At 38.0% G+C, this 15607-nt stretch overlaps 1 non-coding gene across 1 annotated transcript; it reads right to left on the bottom strand.

Moving 5' to 3' along the window:
• Nucleotides 1-1668: 1668 nt before the first annotated feature.
• Trnay-gua (transfer RNA tyrosine (anticodon GUA)) lies at nucleotides 1669-1759 on the bottom strand. Its single transcript is given in 2 exon segments — nucleotides 1669-1704; nucleotides 1723-1759. It is a non-coding gene; the product is annotated as a tRNA-Tyr (tRNA).
• Between the last annotated feature and the right edge of the window lie 13848 nt (nucleotides 1760-15607).

The raw sequence follows: 15607 nt of genomic DNA, 5'->3' as shown, positions 1-15607 counted from the left end.
TCCAGACGATGATCTCAGATCCAGGCAATGATCTCAGATCCAGGCAATGATCTCAGATCCAGGCAATGATCTCTGATCTAGACATGATCTCAGATCTAGGCAATGATCTCAGATCTAAACAATGATCTCAGATCCAGACGATGATCTCAGATCCAGGCAATGATCTCAGATCCAGACGATGATCTCAGATCTAGACAATGATCATAGGTCCTGGCAATGATCTCAGATCCAGGCAATGAGTTCAGATTCAGACAATGATCTCAGATTCTGTCAATGATCTCAGATCTAGACAATGATCTCAGATCTAGGCAATGATTTCAGATCTAAACAATGATCTCAGATATAGACGATGATCTCAGATCCAGGCAATGATCTCAGATCCAGGCAATGATCTCTGATCTAGACACGATCTCAGATCTAGGCAATGATCTCAGACCTAAACAATGATCTCAGATCCAGACGATGATCTCAGATCCAGGCAATGATCTCAGATCCAGACGATGATCTCAGATCTAGACAATGTTCATAGGTCCTGGCAATGATCTCAGATCTAACAATGATCTCAGATCCAGGCAATGATCTCAGATCTAGGCAATGATCTCAGATCTGAGCAATGATCTCAGATCCAGGCAATGATCTCAGATCTAGGCAATGATCTCAGATCTAGGCAATGATCTCAGATCTAGGCAATGATCTAAGATCCTGGCACTGATTTCAGATCAAGACAATGATCTTAGATCTAGACAATGATCTCAGATCCAGACAAAGATCTCAGATTCTGGCAGTCTCAAATCCAGATATGTATCATTTATTTAAAATCATAATGCAATTGTTGTCCACGCGGTTTTACTATTTTGCAATTTGGTGATTTAAAAAATATTTTATAAATACATGTATTATTCAATCGTTGGTATTTTTATTGTGAAAATATAAATACTACGACTTCACCAAAGACTCATAAATAAATTTGTGTTCAGAGTATTCTTGTGTATTTATAAAGCTGTGTTTAAGAGCTACATTATATATTTATGAATTAAACTGTGAATGGTTTTAACAACAATGGTATTAAATAACTTTGTTTAAATCTATTGTTACGCGTGTTCACAGTAAAAACAAGTGAATGAAATGGGATGACGGTGTCGTTAGTATAACCTTTATATTATTTACTTCACTCCGGGTTGACCCAACGGTCGTTATGAGGTCCTTAAAACTCCTAAGAGCGTGGTAGCCTCTCACTTTATCCCGACGCTTGGCTGTACCAATATTTATATCCACACCATCCAAGATATGATACCATTTTGTTCATTTCCCAAAAATTTGCAAGAAATGACTTCCTAAAAAGCCCAGCTGTTGTCTATGATATGATCATTTGACCCCTTTCTTCTTTGTTTAATTAATTACAGACTGCACCACTTAGACGTTGGTATGTCTGTATTTGACATGGGATAGTATATTGTGCTTTTAGTACATCAATGAGAATAATAATATGCCCTCAGAAAAAAACTACTCGAGACCTGACCCCCCCTCCCCCTGAGATATGTGACACGTGTAGTCTAGGATATCAATGAATATGACTCCCCAGGTCATTACACTTTGGATAAATCGCTTGATCAGAACATTGGACGATAAACGAACAAACAAAACCAAACGAGGAAAAAAAATGAAAGCTCCTTCGAGCCGGATTCGAACCAGCGACCTATGGATTTCAAGTCGGGTTTCTTACTACAGTCCACCGCTCTACCAACTGAGCTATCGAAGGTTCATCCTTTATCCTTGTTATCTTTGACATAAGCTGTTAGTTTTCAATATGTTGCGCAACTGTGGCCTATATGAAGGTGGACTTTCACCCTTTCAAAAGAAGATATCAAGTAAACCAGAATCAGTTATCTGCAAAATATTGTAACAAATTCCAAACATACACACAGGAAAGTGCAATGAATTTATTATTAAGCCAGTGGAAAGTTTGCTTGGCCCTACAGTTAATATCATTTTATAGTCTCCGTAACTTAAGGCCTGAATGAAATTTCAGCAAAGGTATAAATTAAAACAGAATAGAAAGGATACAAGAAGCAAGGCCAACCAGTTTCACTGTTTTTGAATTGTTCTTTATTTGTGTGACTTTTACAACCAGTAAACATGATTAGAAGTTGTGTAAAAACATAGGCCCCTATATGCCCAGTGACAACTTTATGTACCGCAAAAAAAATTACCTGAACTATCACAACAAAGGGTGGGGTACATTGCTTTTAACCAAATTTTACAGCTAGGTCAATTACTACACATGGTGTGTGTTTTCCTAAAAATTATCTAGTGTCATAATCATTAAAAAAAAAAAATTAACTATTACCTTGACAACTGTTTATTTTGACCCTGGTATTATGTTGTTGTTGTTTTTTTGCATTTATTTTGTACTTTTTTAATCTTAAGTTAAAGGAACTGGACACTATTTGTAACTACTCAAAATAATTGTTGGTTAACAAACTTATTTGGTAACGAGCAACGGAGAGCTGTTGATAGTATAAAACATTGTGAGAAATGCCTCCCTCTGAAGTAACGTAGTTTTTGAGAAAGAATTAATTTCTCACTGTAATAATATTTGAATTTGAATTCGAGACCTCAGCTGAGGTATCAAATTCAAACATCTGAAAGCACACAACTTCGTGTGGCAAGGGTGTTTTTCTTACATTATTCTCTCGCAACTTCGACGACCAATTGAGTTCAAATTTGTACAGGTTTGTTATTTTTGCTTATGTTGAGATACACCAAATGAGAAGACTGGTCTTTGACAATTACCAGTGCCTTAATACAAATTATTGGTAAAATTCACAAAAAGATATTTTGAAGTATAAAACGCATTTATGATAAGTTAAATGGCTGCCAAAATTGACAACCGTTGTTGATTCAGTTGAACGCGAGAAGCATACATTGAGAATCATTGTGTCCGTATTTCTAAGCCAGAAACTACAAATTTAATATGGCTGTCAGAATGTAAAGCCATATTGAATTGTATTTTGTTCATGTTGGGAAATGGGTCACTCTGTGCAATCAAAATGTAATAATTTTAAAAAAAGAAGTGCAGCTGGCATGTGGAATCTATTCTTTCCGGTAAAATAACAGTTACAAGCCCTCATAGAAAACATGACAACGGTCTTTCAACCCAAACGAGTCCATTGTCGTCTACAGACGTAAAAGCTTTCATGTGAAGGTTTAAGAAGGGTTGATTTACTTTTTTGAACAAATTTGTGTATGCATATATTTAATTTTGTTATATTTTTAATCTAAGTTTTTCCTGTGATATTTTAAGTGACTGTATTTGTTTGCTTAAAGGAACGTAATAGAATTGGTAAGAAACAAAAAACGTGAAGATCACAGATTTACATAAAACTACACGGTCTAATGGTAATGATAGTTGAAAACATCCCTTGAAATACTTCTGTCTGGAATGTCATATTTGATGAGAAATAAATAATCTAACTTCGCGTTTGGAGTTTTCGCTCAGTGAGCGTTTTATTCAATTTTATTTTGGCATCGATGCAATGCAAAATTTGTAATTGTTTTTTCACTATCCTCTCGTGACCCAGATGGCCGATCGATCTCAAACTTTTACAGGTTTGTCAGTTTACGTGCAATGGTGGATTACATAAAGTGTTTACACTGCCAGCAACTGTTTTGTTAACAAAAACCAATTCTGTAATGTTCCTTTAAGTGCACAGGCACAATCATGAGTACATTTTATTTTACATACAAAGACACGTAAAAAAAATAGTGAGTAACTCTTGCATTCGACTAACTCAAGCACTTAGTTACTATTCATCATTGAAACAACGATTAATATTGATATACAACGAACATAGGCGATAACTGATACATCAGTGGTTTTCAGTGATTTTGCCTGTGCACGAATTAATTAACTACAACCTCTTTCCCATACGTCTCTATCTCTCTCTTTTACATTAAAATATATGTGTCCGACCTTGTTCCTCAATCAGGAAGTTTTATCATGAAACAATGTTTTTGCTTGTTCTCAACCATTTTACAATCTTGTTTGCTGGGATGTAGAACAGAAAGCCATTAATCATAATAACACAATACGGGTGTTAAACGGCGCTCTATATACAGAATACAGCGCTTCATAATCAACAACAGAACCAAAACAAAAGAAAAGAAAAGAATACTTTGATACAGAGAGATCATAAGCATACGGGATGAATTAAGTTTTGAGTTGGCACTTGAAGGTCGTAGATGCAACTCCCATAAAAAGCACTCAGCAGCTTTTCCACAATCTATGGCAACAACAAAGAATGAGATGTCCTCAAGCCTTCCTTTACGGTGCGCGGAACAGTCGGCAAGGTGACATCAGTAGGTGAGCAAAAGCCCCATGCATCCTTCAGACCCATCAGTTTTGTCTCAGGAGCTTTATTCTATACGAGTCTCTTTAGATCTCTTTTATGCCCCTGTGCCTGTTTATCTCCTTCCTGTCAGCTAGACGTTTTTTAGAGGAATTATCAGCCTTGAGTTATAGCCTTGTTTGGGAATAGGCAAACTTGCATATTAAAATTGCTTTTAAAAATTTCTTTCATTTACCATTGTTAATTGACATCCCGATGGATATACACTAAAGATGCCGACAAATTTGTGTACTGTCTTTACAATATAGCCCCCCCCCCTTGACTCGAGAGTCTAGTTTAGAGAAAACATCCAGGATTCTCACACTTGTTTAACAATGATAACAATTATAAGTTTTAGTTTATGACTTATAAACAATACAGCATAGTTAGAAATTGTGTAAAATGCATATTTCCGAGTGAAAACATTGTGTAGGCCCTACTTCAAAATTGCTATAATAATGTTACTTGAACTATATCACCACAGGGGAGGGGTGCTTTGGGGCACACCCCTTCGACAACTTTGCTCACGACCTTTTAATGACTATGTCGATCGATCACTACCACATTTTGTGTATTTCTCAATCTAGGGACATGATCATAAACAAGCATAACATCTAAATTGTTACCTATGTTTTCGGTTTGTATTATTTTTTATATCTTAAATTAATATCATAATGCATATATATAATTCATAAAAAGTGATTTTGAAGTATTACGTGACAATCTAAAAGATCATTATGATAATTTGCAATTATAGCCATTGATGATTTGGGCAGATACTTTTAACATTAATGTGACCCTGGGATTTTAGAATCCTGTTATAGCAATGTGATACTCTTTTTTTTTTAAATGGCTGCCCAATTTGGAAATCATGTTAAAAACAAAAGATATCTGGATATAAAAATAAAGTGGACATATCAAAATGATGGATAAAATGTGTACTTTAACAACAACAACAACAACATAAATTGCTTCAACACAAACGTACTATGTGCTGATTTTGGAAACATTTGGACACAATTAAAATAATAAATTTGTAAACTTTGATGATTCAAGGAAAGTTTGCGGAAAGTTTCACAAAAACCGAGTGTGAACTAAGAAAGTAACGGGGGTTACATGGCTCCCAGGTTTGAAAAAGCCCGGTCCTGTATATAGGCCTGCTTCAGGGGCCTTATTCATGAAGCCTTCTTAGGCCTTAGTAAGCACTTACGTGTTACTAGTTCGTTCTTAGCGAGTTGCGTCATAATCACGAAGCACTCGTAACTTCAATCGAGTGCGTAAGTCCTTACTAGTGCTACGTGGGGTGTTTTCGGCTTCGTAGCGTTTTCTTAAGCCCTTTTTCAACATTCCTGGCCAACATTTTCGGGCGAATTGAGGTTTATGTCAATAAAAACAACTGTAATATGTTCTACAATCCTTGCGACATTTTCTCAAACATTGCGAAATTTTTGAGAAGTTACCAACCAATTTTTTTATCACTTTTTAATAAATTCTTCTTGATTTTGTATTTTATTTCATCATTATATATTTGTTTATTTATTTATTTAATAGTAATAATAATAATGAGCATCTATAATGCGCAGGTATCCATCTAAAGATGTTCATGGCGCAGTGACACAATAAACGGGAAAAAGTTATGAAGTCCTCATTAGATGAGTCTTGAGGGAAGTTTTGAACAATAAAGCTATTGATGGAGAAGTTTAACATGATCCGGCAAGTCGTTCCATAATGAAGGAGCAGCAGAAGTAAATGATCTTTCACCCCATGATGTTTTGGTCAGGGGTTTCCTTGAAAGATGTTTGTTATTAGATCGCATAGACTGGTGGCGGTTGGAAATATGGGGTTGGAGTTCTTCTGAGAGATATGGTGGTAAAGTGCCGTTTGATGAGCGATAGACATACACAAGGATCTTGAAGATGACTCTGTCTTTAATGGGTAGCCAATGTAGATCTTGTAGGATGTGTGTGATGTGTGAATATTTTGAAGGCGAGACAAGCGGTAAATTTGATTATTAGGCAGTCCATAGAGGAGAGAGTTTCCCATGTCAAGTCGGGAGGTTATAATGGCGCGCAAACGAGTTGCTCTGTAGCATTTACTTCATTTACTTTATTTACATCGTTTATTTACTTCGTTTATTTATTTATTTTTTTATTTTTAGTTTAGGGGTAACCAACTACATTTTGTACTCTCATTGTATGTTTGCGTCGTGTGAAAGCTTGCGAAATCTCTGAATGTCATCCCTTTTGTGATGAACCACTTCACACTTTGGTAGTTCTGAGGACTTTTCCCAACACAGTTGATTCTCCGCGAAATGTTTTGCCCAGGTGTCGGCCTTTCTCTTCAGCGTTACAACATCTAAAAATTTGTTGTTAAGCACCTACCAATTCAATGCAACAAGGTCAACTAACTTCACTATCTCAGCAGGCGAGAAACTTCGCCTTCCAATGATTCCCATTTGACTCCTCCTCGCGTTGCGGGACAACGGTCTTCCTCCTTGCGTTAGTCTGGCTCTCCATGTTTGCAGGGTGACAGATATCTTCTAAATGTCGGTAGCCAGTCCAGTCACTGTATAAATACTCGTTCTGGACAATGACATCACGCTCCAGTGAGTTACACAACATGATTCATGACTGTTCAGCTCAAGCGCATTCCCGTTTAAGAAGGCGTTACGAGAGGTTTAGTAAGTAACGCGGTAGTAAAGCGATACGAATGCTTCGTGAATAACACGTAAAGGCTTACTAAAGTCTTACTAAAGTCTTACTTAGAGCCACGTTAGTGACCGATTTACGAGGGCTTCATTCGGGCATAAAAACACAAAGGCATCCCGTAGTGTAAAAGCTAAGGTGCAGTATGGCTCATTAGTTTCGCGTCAGATTATGATGCGCTGTGGCTCAACCTCGTCGCTGCTGGATATTATATTGTTTATAGTATGGACTAATTTGTAAACTGTGCACAAAAGTGTTAAATGTAACTGTCAACGGATGCTGATTTGTTGGCGAAAATGGCGATATCTTCAAGGAAGATAAAAATAAGTCACATGTGAAAGTTTAAAGATTCTTGCAGTAACTTACTAGAATCGTGGTTCAAATTTCAAAAGATCAAAGGCTTAGGCTATTATTTGTGCACAATGTGTGCCCTTTTCGGTAGTAATAGAATAAGCAGTAAGTCACCAGGAACAATAAATGCATCTCGTTAACGGTTACCGGTAACTAATATTTCATGGCGATTATTTTGTTATAAGGATAAAATGAACACAATAGCTTCTGAAGGCTTTTATCTGGCTCATTGCTCATGACTAAATGCAAAGGCATTGTTTCCGACAATATCATCATGATGAAAGACAGTTTCGGTTTTTGTTTACAAATGAGCGTTTTGTTCGGGCAAGAACTTAAACTATCCATTTCATCATCTAGCGTCGACATTTGCAAGTCAACTTTGAAGGGGAGAATTAATAATGAAGACAACTACATGCATATGGATTGACCAATGCGTTTGACTATAACATTTTTATATTGATGTTACTTTTCTTTATAAAAAAAAAAAACACAAGCTAGCGAGGTTTCCTCCTACCGCTTGTTACAGTGTATCGCTTTCCTATGCGGCTGGATGGGCACACGTGGCCGGATGGTTATATATAACTGCCAATGAACCGAGTTTGGGTTTGTTTTTGCTCGTTTGTCATTTGTCTTGTTGGTTTTGTGCTTTGATTTTTTGGAAACAAGGTTTTGCAACAGTTACTGACGTTATTTCTTTTTCACTGTTCCCTGTTTCGAAAAATAAGCCCTTTGGCGACCTTTTTGAAAGTTTTGTCCCTCCAGTAATAAATAAATGTATTAAGCCATGAATTGCAGAATCGCAGAATTTCCAACCAAACAGTAATTTCATGGTTAGAATCAATCACAAACGGATAAACTATAATGGACGGAAACCATGTCACAATGATAGTGACCGTAATGATCAGAAATGTATGTAAAGATTTGGCGTTAGAGCGACGAAGCTGAGCGTTTACGTCCACCGCATTTAACCCCACCTCAGCCGCAGCTATACGCCGAGCCTGACGTCGAGCTGTCAGTAGCAGTTTAACATACAAAGTTATGATAATCAATGGTGGAACTGTGATAAAAGCAAACGCCATTAATATAGAAATTCTCTTGTTTGACTCTGCCGTTTTCTGATCTTCATTACTTGTGAATGTTACAATTAAATTACAAGACAATATAAAGCAAGGGATTGTTGCACAAAACAAAGCAATAAACATCCGTTTTTTGGTAACAATGGTATTGAGTCGCAGTGGTTGCGAAACTGCTATGTAGCGTACAACAGTAATCATAGATAATACAATAAGTCCTACCATCTGAAAGAATATAGATACAAAGTGGAGTGCCTCCTGTTGGAGAAACCTCTCAAGTAGACCACTTAAACCCACAGCCAAGTCAGCAGTTGTTAATACCATCATGAGCTGTTTGGTAATATCGTGCATGTCGTGTATACGATGAAGAACAAGCAATGCGAAGACATTACTGACCATTATGAAGAAGCAAACACTGAGGAGAACATAGCATGACCCATCGTCGAAATAAGCGTTCTCGTTTGAGTTATCCATTGTGAGAATCCAATAATTTCTGCCAAAAAGTCTTTATCAGATAATAGAGCAGTCTATACAACAGCAACGAAATGGGATAAAAAAGAAGGCACTCTACAAGATGTTGCGGAGTGTCACGTTCTGCTTGTGTAAAATGTTTGTCATCCTCAATGCCATAGAGTCCCTTCTACCAGTGCTTCTAATAGTTCAAAAAATGTTGCAACTCAGAATGGTCTTCCAACTTGTGACCGTTTTATGATATCCTGGCAGAAAATGAGGGTTTCAGTCAAGGTATGTGTGTACCTCCTAGGGTTGAAACGATCGTGTGGACCTAGATGTGTGATGATGGCCAGCTCATCCGAACTGGTCCACGTGCCCGCAAAGTTGTCTTAGGTCTCCTTATGTATGTCGGTCGCAGGCGGGACACTCCTGATGAATCCAATCGTCTTTGTTAAGTATGCAGGCAGACAGCTCTGCTGTGGTCTCTGCACAAGCTTGACTCCTGTGGACATAGCTCGTCTTCTGTCTCCCCCTCAGTCTCACCCAACTTGAGTCCCACAGAACCAGTCGGCTCGCCGGAAGTTCTGGATGTCTGTAGCAGTGTCCTGCCGTCTCCTATCAAGTGGGTAGGCAAAGGATAGTTAAGCCTTGCTTCGTGTCCAATCATAAAAACTCTTTCGAGGGAGTCTTGAAAGCGTTGGTCAATGTTCACAGTGGCAAACCTCAATATTAGCTATATGGTTGTACCCGCAAGTTTACTATTAATATTTATACTTTTAGTTACTCTCAATATCTGTTTGGTTCCCAGATCAAAGACGGTGATATTGTGTTATACCGGGTTACGAGATTCAGTAGCTTTGCCTCGTATGCCGACAAGATGTCAAAAGTTAAAGCTGGAGATAACCGCAGTCTTACAGTGAAGCGAGTGTGTCCATGCGTACTACAACACAAATATAAAATAAAAAACGACCAAATGCGGATCACCAATTACTACACTGCTCTTATAATCCAGATACTGTAGGCATGGCAACACCATGTTCATGTATTTGATTACTGCCGCTGGCAAACCCATTACATTGGTATTAAACACAAAACATCTTCAAATACACTGCAACAACACAACAAGAACGGCAATAGAAGCCATTAGGACGTCTATTACTGTTGTTCCTATTACGTCTTGGCCATAAAAATTGTGACAATGCTAGATTATTTTCTTAATAAATAGAAATTCCTGTTATGCTATTATAAAAGACATTATAACATAATAAGAACATCTCCCATTGCAACAGCTCCCATTGTACAAGCTTTGCAACTGTGAACCCTTCCCGAACCGTAAATATTGTCCTATTTTGTTATAGGTCCCCGGTTCGAATGTGTACACCGGCTAAAGTATACCCCATGCCCTTTCTGGAGACCCCGTGCCATGGTAAGGCGTGTGTGGTCCGTCCGTTGTTTTGAAGTTGCACGCTTTCTGTACGGACTTCAGTTTAGGCTCAAGACCAAAACCTAAGTCCTGATTTCGAAAATGCCCGACTTTATAACGCAACCATGTTGTTTAAATCAGTTCAGTTCAGTTCAGTTCAATTCAGTACAAATTTGTTTCAATATTGGTGCAACGAGGTAGACATTTGAAGGTGCATGATAGCATTTATTTATAAGCAAAATATGGAAAAAACAAATTTAGTCTAAAAAAAAAATCGCATAAAATGACATTTTAAATTTTAAAGGTTACTAAAGCATGACGTATATCTTGGCAGCTTGATATAATATTAACTATACTGATGGCAATTTAATGACCAATGTCCATCACAAATTGACAGTGACAAATTGACAGTGATATAATACATTGTGCAGGATGTTATGGGAGTCTTGTGTTTTTTATGCATTTTGCTATGTGATTATAGTTTCGTCTGACAGTAATTAGAAAGATAATCAAGGTCTTTGGATTGAACGTACATATCACTGTCAAGTGTGATCACAGTTCTGGTTTTTGAATGGACAGTTTAGACTTGCATTGATGTGACACAAGCGTACTGTTTACCATGGGGCCTAAGTGCTATTGGTAAGTAAACCATGGCCAGGTTGAACAAATTAAATAACAGAAATTGAGAATATCTTCGGATTTCCGGAAACGATATCATCGGAGCTCGCTTTACAAGTTTCATCCATGCAGCCTTCCTAAGTAATGCACAAACAAACAAACTAATTTGCCTTTCATGCTTTCATCTAAAGTTCATAGAAAATGCTTAACACTTATTTTAAACAACGCGGAACAAACAACACTGAAAACAAGTACTGTTTGAAGCTTTGCATGGTGTGGAGAAATAAGAAGAAACTATAAATAAGTAGTAAACTTGCAGGTACAACCATGTGTAAATCTCTTAAGGTGAGTGTTGGCTCTGAAAAAAGCCGGAGACCCATCCGGCTCTTTTCAGAGCCAACACTCACCTTAAGAAGTTTACACATGGTTGTACCAACAGTGAAGACAATTAGTAACCCTTTGAAACTCTTCTTCTTATGCTTGCCTTGCGGCTTGCTGGTACGTTTTTTCTATTGGGTCGTAGTTTTCTTTATAATGTTCATGCTCTCACCAGGTTTAACACCATTTACATAGCGGCTTTTCCTAAGTTTGCAAAGCAGAGAATGACAAGAAAAGAAAAAAACAATGGGAATGAAATCAAAACCAAGAGGGAAACCACGATCAGGCCTGCAGCATTGAGACAAGAAAGTCTATGGCGGGAACGTGCAAACCATGCAGAACATGCATCATTTAGTGTCTGAAGTGTCTGACACCTGGCTTATTCGTGTTATTATTACCATTAGGCCTACATGTATTCTATTTTAACTTTTCGTTCGGCTTAAAACTTCCACCGATGAGCGTGTTAAAACCCTCTTAACGGATTTAAACATAATGGAACAAATGGATTGAGCCACAGAACTTCCGTTGTATTAAAGTAGGGCGGCGGCGATGTCGGCTTGATTAACGGATAACCACAAACACACACTCCCTCTGGCAAAAATGCAAGTTGTGGAGTATTAACTTGTTCTTTGTCCCTAGACTTCACAGTTTCCCACAGATTTTGTATACAAAATGTCATTATGGGGCACCCCAGTCTTTCGAATTATCATAAGGGCGGCGTGTCTGACAAGGAGCAATAGGCCCTTACTGCTCTCTGTTGAAAGTCCGTATATGAAGACCTTGACATTCTTCCGTCCACTTTGCCGGGCATCCGCCTCTCTTTTATCCGAAATCAGAAGATGTGGTTCACGGACAGTGATAAGACGGTATACACTGCAATTAGGCAAGTCACTCCTTTGCATGATTGGAGATGCCTATTATAGTCATACCTTCTCACGTGAAGTTATTAATTGGAGCTAGCCTTAGTTGTTTTGGCATTGTAGACAATTCTGTGATGATGATAGACAAGTACAGTTTGTCTGCCCCGTCCAGAAAATGCGCCGGATCCAAAACCTGAAACCAATTAACGAGATAAAGCGCGCCACCAAGAGTTAGCCCACAGAGAGATCAGTTAATTTTTTTATATTTTTTATATGCAATGTTCGCCACAAACAAGGCTACAAACCACTCTTTTAGCGGGCTACAAGAAGAAAAATCATAAGTGGAAAAACTCAGGGTGTTGGAATGGTTCCTTGATCTACATCTCAAAAAATCATTTGGTGTTATAATTGAATAGTCAAATGCCACATTGTTTGATAATGAAATGCAATGCAATGCTTCCAAAAGCTTCTTATGATGGCATAACTCACATTTTCGAGTGATAAATTTGTAAGACTGTATTGGTTATTAAGGGAATAAAAGGGTAGAGACAACTTCTTAAACAACCGTTTAAAACCGGCAAGGTCGTGGTCGTGGCCGAAGGCGAGGGCCTTTATCGCACGACCACGACTCTGCAAGGTTTGAAACGGCAGTTTAATTCAACGAGTCACTACTCTTTTATTCCCATTCATAGATGCATTTTTTGTTAAAAGGCGTAATTAAGTAAGAAACTCTGTAGAACTTATCCGTTGTCCGACGCCCTTGAGCTTTGTACGTGGGTTGCATTTTTTTGACTGAGACAGTTTGTGATATATCAGATGCTTGATTTAGAGACCTCAAAATTCTAATTATGAGGTCTCGAAATCAAATTCGTGGAAAATTACTTCTTTCTCAAAAACTACGTTACTTCACAACGTTTTATACTATCTCACAACGTTTTATACAATGACCAGCTCCCCATTACTCGTTACCAAGTCAAGTTGATGCTAATAATTATGCTGAGTAATTACTAATAGTGTCCGTCTCCCTGTTCTTCAAAACTGACAGAGGTGTTAATCGAAGTCACCCTGTCGGACACGGACTTATTAAATACACTCACATGTCTTTTCAAACCCTGTCCGTTTTGGCTTTCCCTCGTGACTTGGACTAGCCTTTGATCAAGGCGCACGCAGCGGCGGCACCCCCCCCCCCCCCCCCGATGTCACGCATGAATTAAGACCAGTGGCGAAAAAAAGTTTAGAAAAACATAAGGCCCCAAAACGAGATGCCAAAGGCGCGATATCTCAGATCGTGATATCTCAGGTCGTGCTTGACATCTGGGGGTGCCGCGTGCGTCTTGACTAAAAAGCCAGACTTTGACAGGTCTTTCCCGTTTGATACACAAAATGGAACTTTTGCATAATTTTATGGGCGAAGAAATTAAACCAGTGGGCATTTGCCAGATGCTCTAGTTCATGATATTCTATTCACATGGGCTCACCTGGGAAGTTTTTCCCCAACATAACCCGTATGGGCAAAAACATTTTCTACCCACCACTTTGCTTGCCAAGATACTTCCTATACAAAATATTACTCTTACCCTTATTTGACCGATGCTTATTTTTACCAACATTACGGTTTTGTCCACCAGGACTTTTCCATATTTGTGATACATGGTAACAATCCTCATAACCTAAACCCTTGGCCCCATGGGGGATTAATATGTGTTGGCCGTTGCCCATGTCCCTTGTTGTGCCCGTGTGGGCAAAACCTGGGCCCACGTGGGCTTGCTACGTGTGAGCTTCTGATATAGTGAAGCAGCCTTATGGTTAAAGCAATCGCACAACATCGGTAAACAGTATTGTCCAAAGACACACTCTCCGTGTATCACAATTTATATATAAAATAACAGACCTGTGACAATTTAGGCTCAATTGGTCATCGGAGTCGGGATAAAATAGCGGGAAAACCCACCCTTGTTTCCGCACGTTTCGCCGTGTCATGACATGTGGTTACATCCGTTATTCTCGATATCGAGAATTGATAACTGTTTTAATGTTTTCTCAAAAAGTGAAGCATTTCATGGAATAATATTTCAAGGGAAGTCTATCACCACTACCTTCTGTACGTCCCTGTAAGTTATTTGTAAAACTGTGAACCTTTTTTTTTCTGTACCGAAAGGGTCCAATGGCTTTAAGTAAGGCCTATTTGTTTTGAAAACATAATTTTAAAGCCATTTGACCCTTTGGGTAAACAGTATTGTCCAAGGCCCACACTTCGTGTATCACAACTTCTATTATCAAAAATTAATAACAAACCTGTAAAAATTTAGGCTCAATCGGTCATCGGAGTCGGGAGAAAATAACGGGAAAACCCACTCTTGTTTCCGCGCGTTTCGCCGTGTCATGACATGTGTTTAAAATAAATCCGTAATTCTCGCTATCGAGAATTGACATTGTTTTACTGTTTTTTCAAAAAGTAAAGCATTTAATGGAATTATATTTCAAGAGAAGTCTTTCACCACTACCTTTTGTAAACCCTGTAAGTTATTTGTAAATCTGTGAACTTTCTTTTTTCTGTACCGAAAGGGTCCAATGGCTTTAAACACTTTTGATTATAAATCTTAATTTATAGATGTTACACTCTCTAGAAAAAAAATAGTCCATTGTAAGTTGCATTTGTGCATTTAAAAGTTAAATGCATATGCTGCAGACATGATACACGTACTTGAAAGTCACTGCAAAACATTTGCCTAAAGACGGCCTAATCGACTTACAATTTTTAAACGCCACTTTTTTTCTTGCCAGTCACGGACTGACAAACCCACAATAATATATTTTTAAAAAGAAACATAATAAAAAAAACTTTACCAATGATGCAGTTTTCCTTTAAAGGTATAGCCATAGTAATTTTCAAAGACCATTATTCTCATGTTGGTATATCCCAAATATTATGCATCAAATTACAAATCTGTGAAAATTCGGGCTCAATTTTGGTCATCAAAAGTGCAAAAGTAGGCCTTTAAATTGACAGAAAAACGCCGTTGTTGTACAATTTGCGTGCTTTCAGATGAAAAGGGCGCTCCAGGCCTGAATTATTTTAATATTTGGTTGAGAAATTACCTCTTTCTCAAAAACTACCTTCTACAGAGAGCGCCGTTTCTCAAAATACTATTATCAGTTCTCCACTGCTCGTTACCATGCTATTTTCTTTTAGTAATAATTACCAATAGTGTCCAGGGCCTTTAAAACATTAGTTTGTATAATTGATACTGAAAACATTGTATATTCCTGGTCAACTATCAAATCATTGCCTGCAAATTCGGCCGTCAAAATATTATAACATAAAAGGCAAAGACATTCGGCTGTATTCGTGATGAAA

This window comes from Asterias amurensis, chromosome 1 (assembly GCF_032118995.1).
Source record: "Asterias amurensis chromosome 1, ASM3211899v1".
NCBI classification, from domain to species: domain Eukaryota; kingdom Metazoa; phylum Echinodermata; class Asteroidea; order Forcipulatida; family Asteriidae; genus Asterias; species Asterias amurensis.
This window is presented reverse-complemented; position numbering and strand designations above follow the sequence as displayed.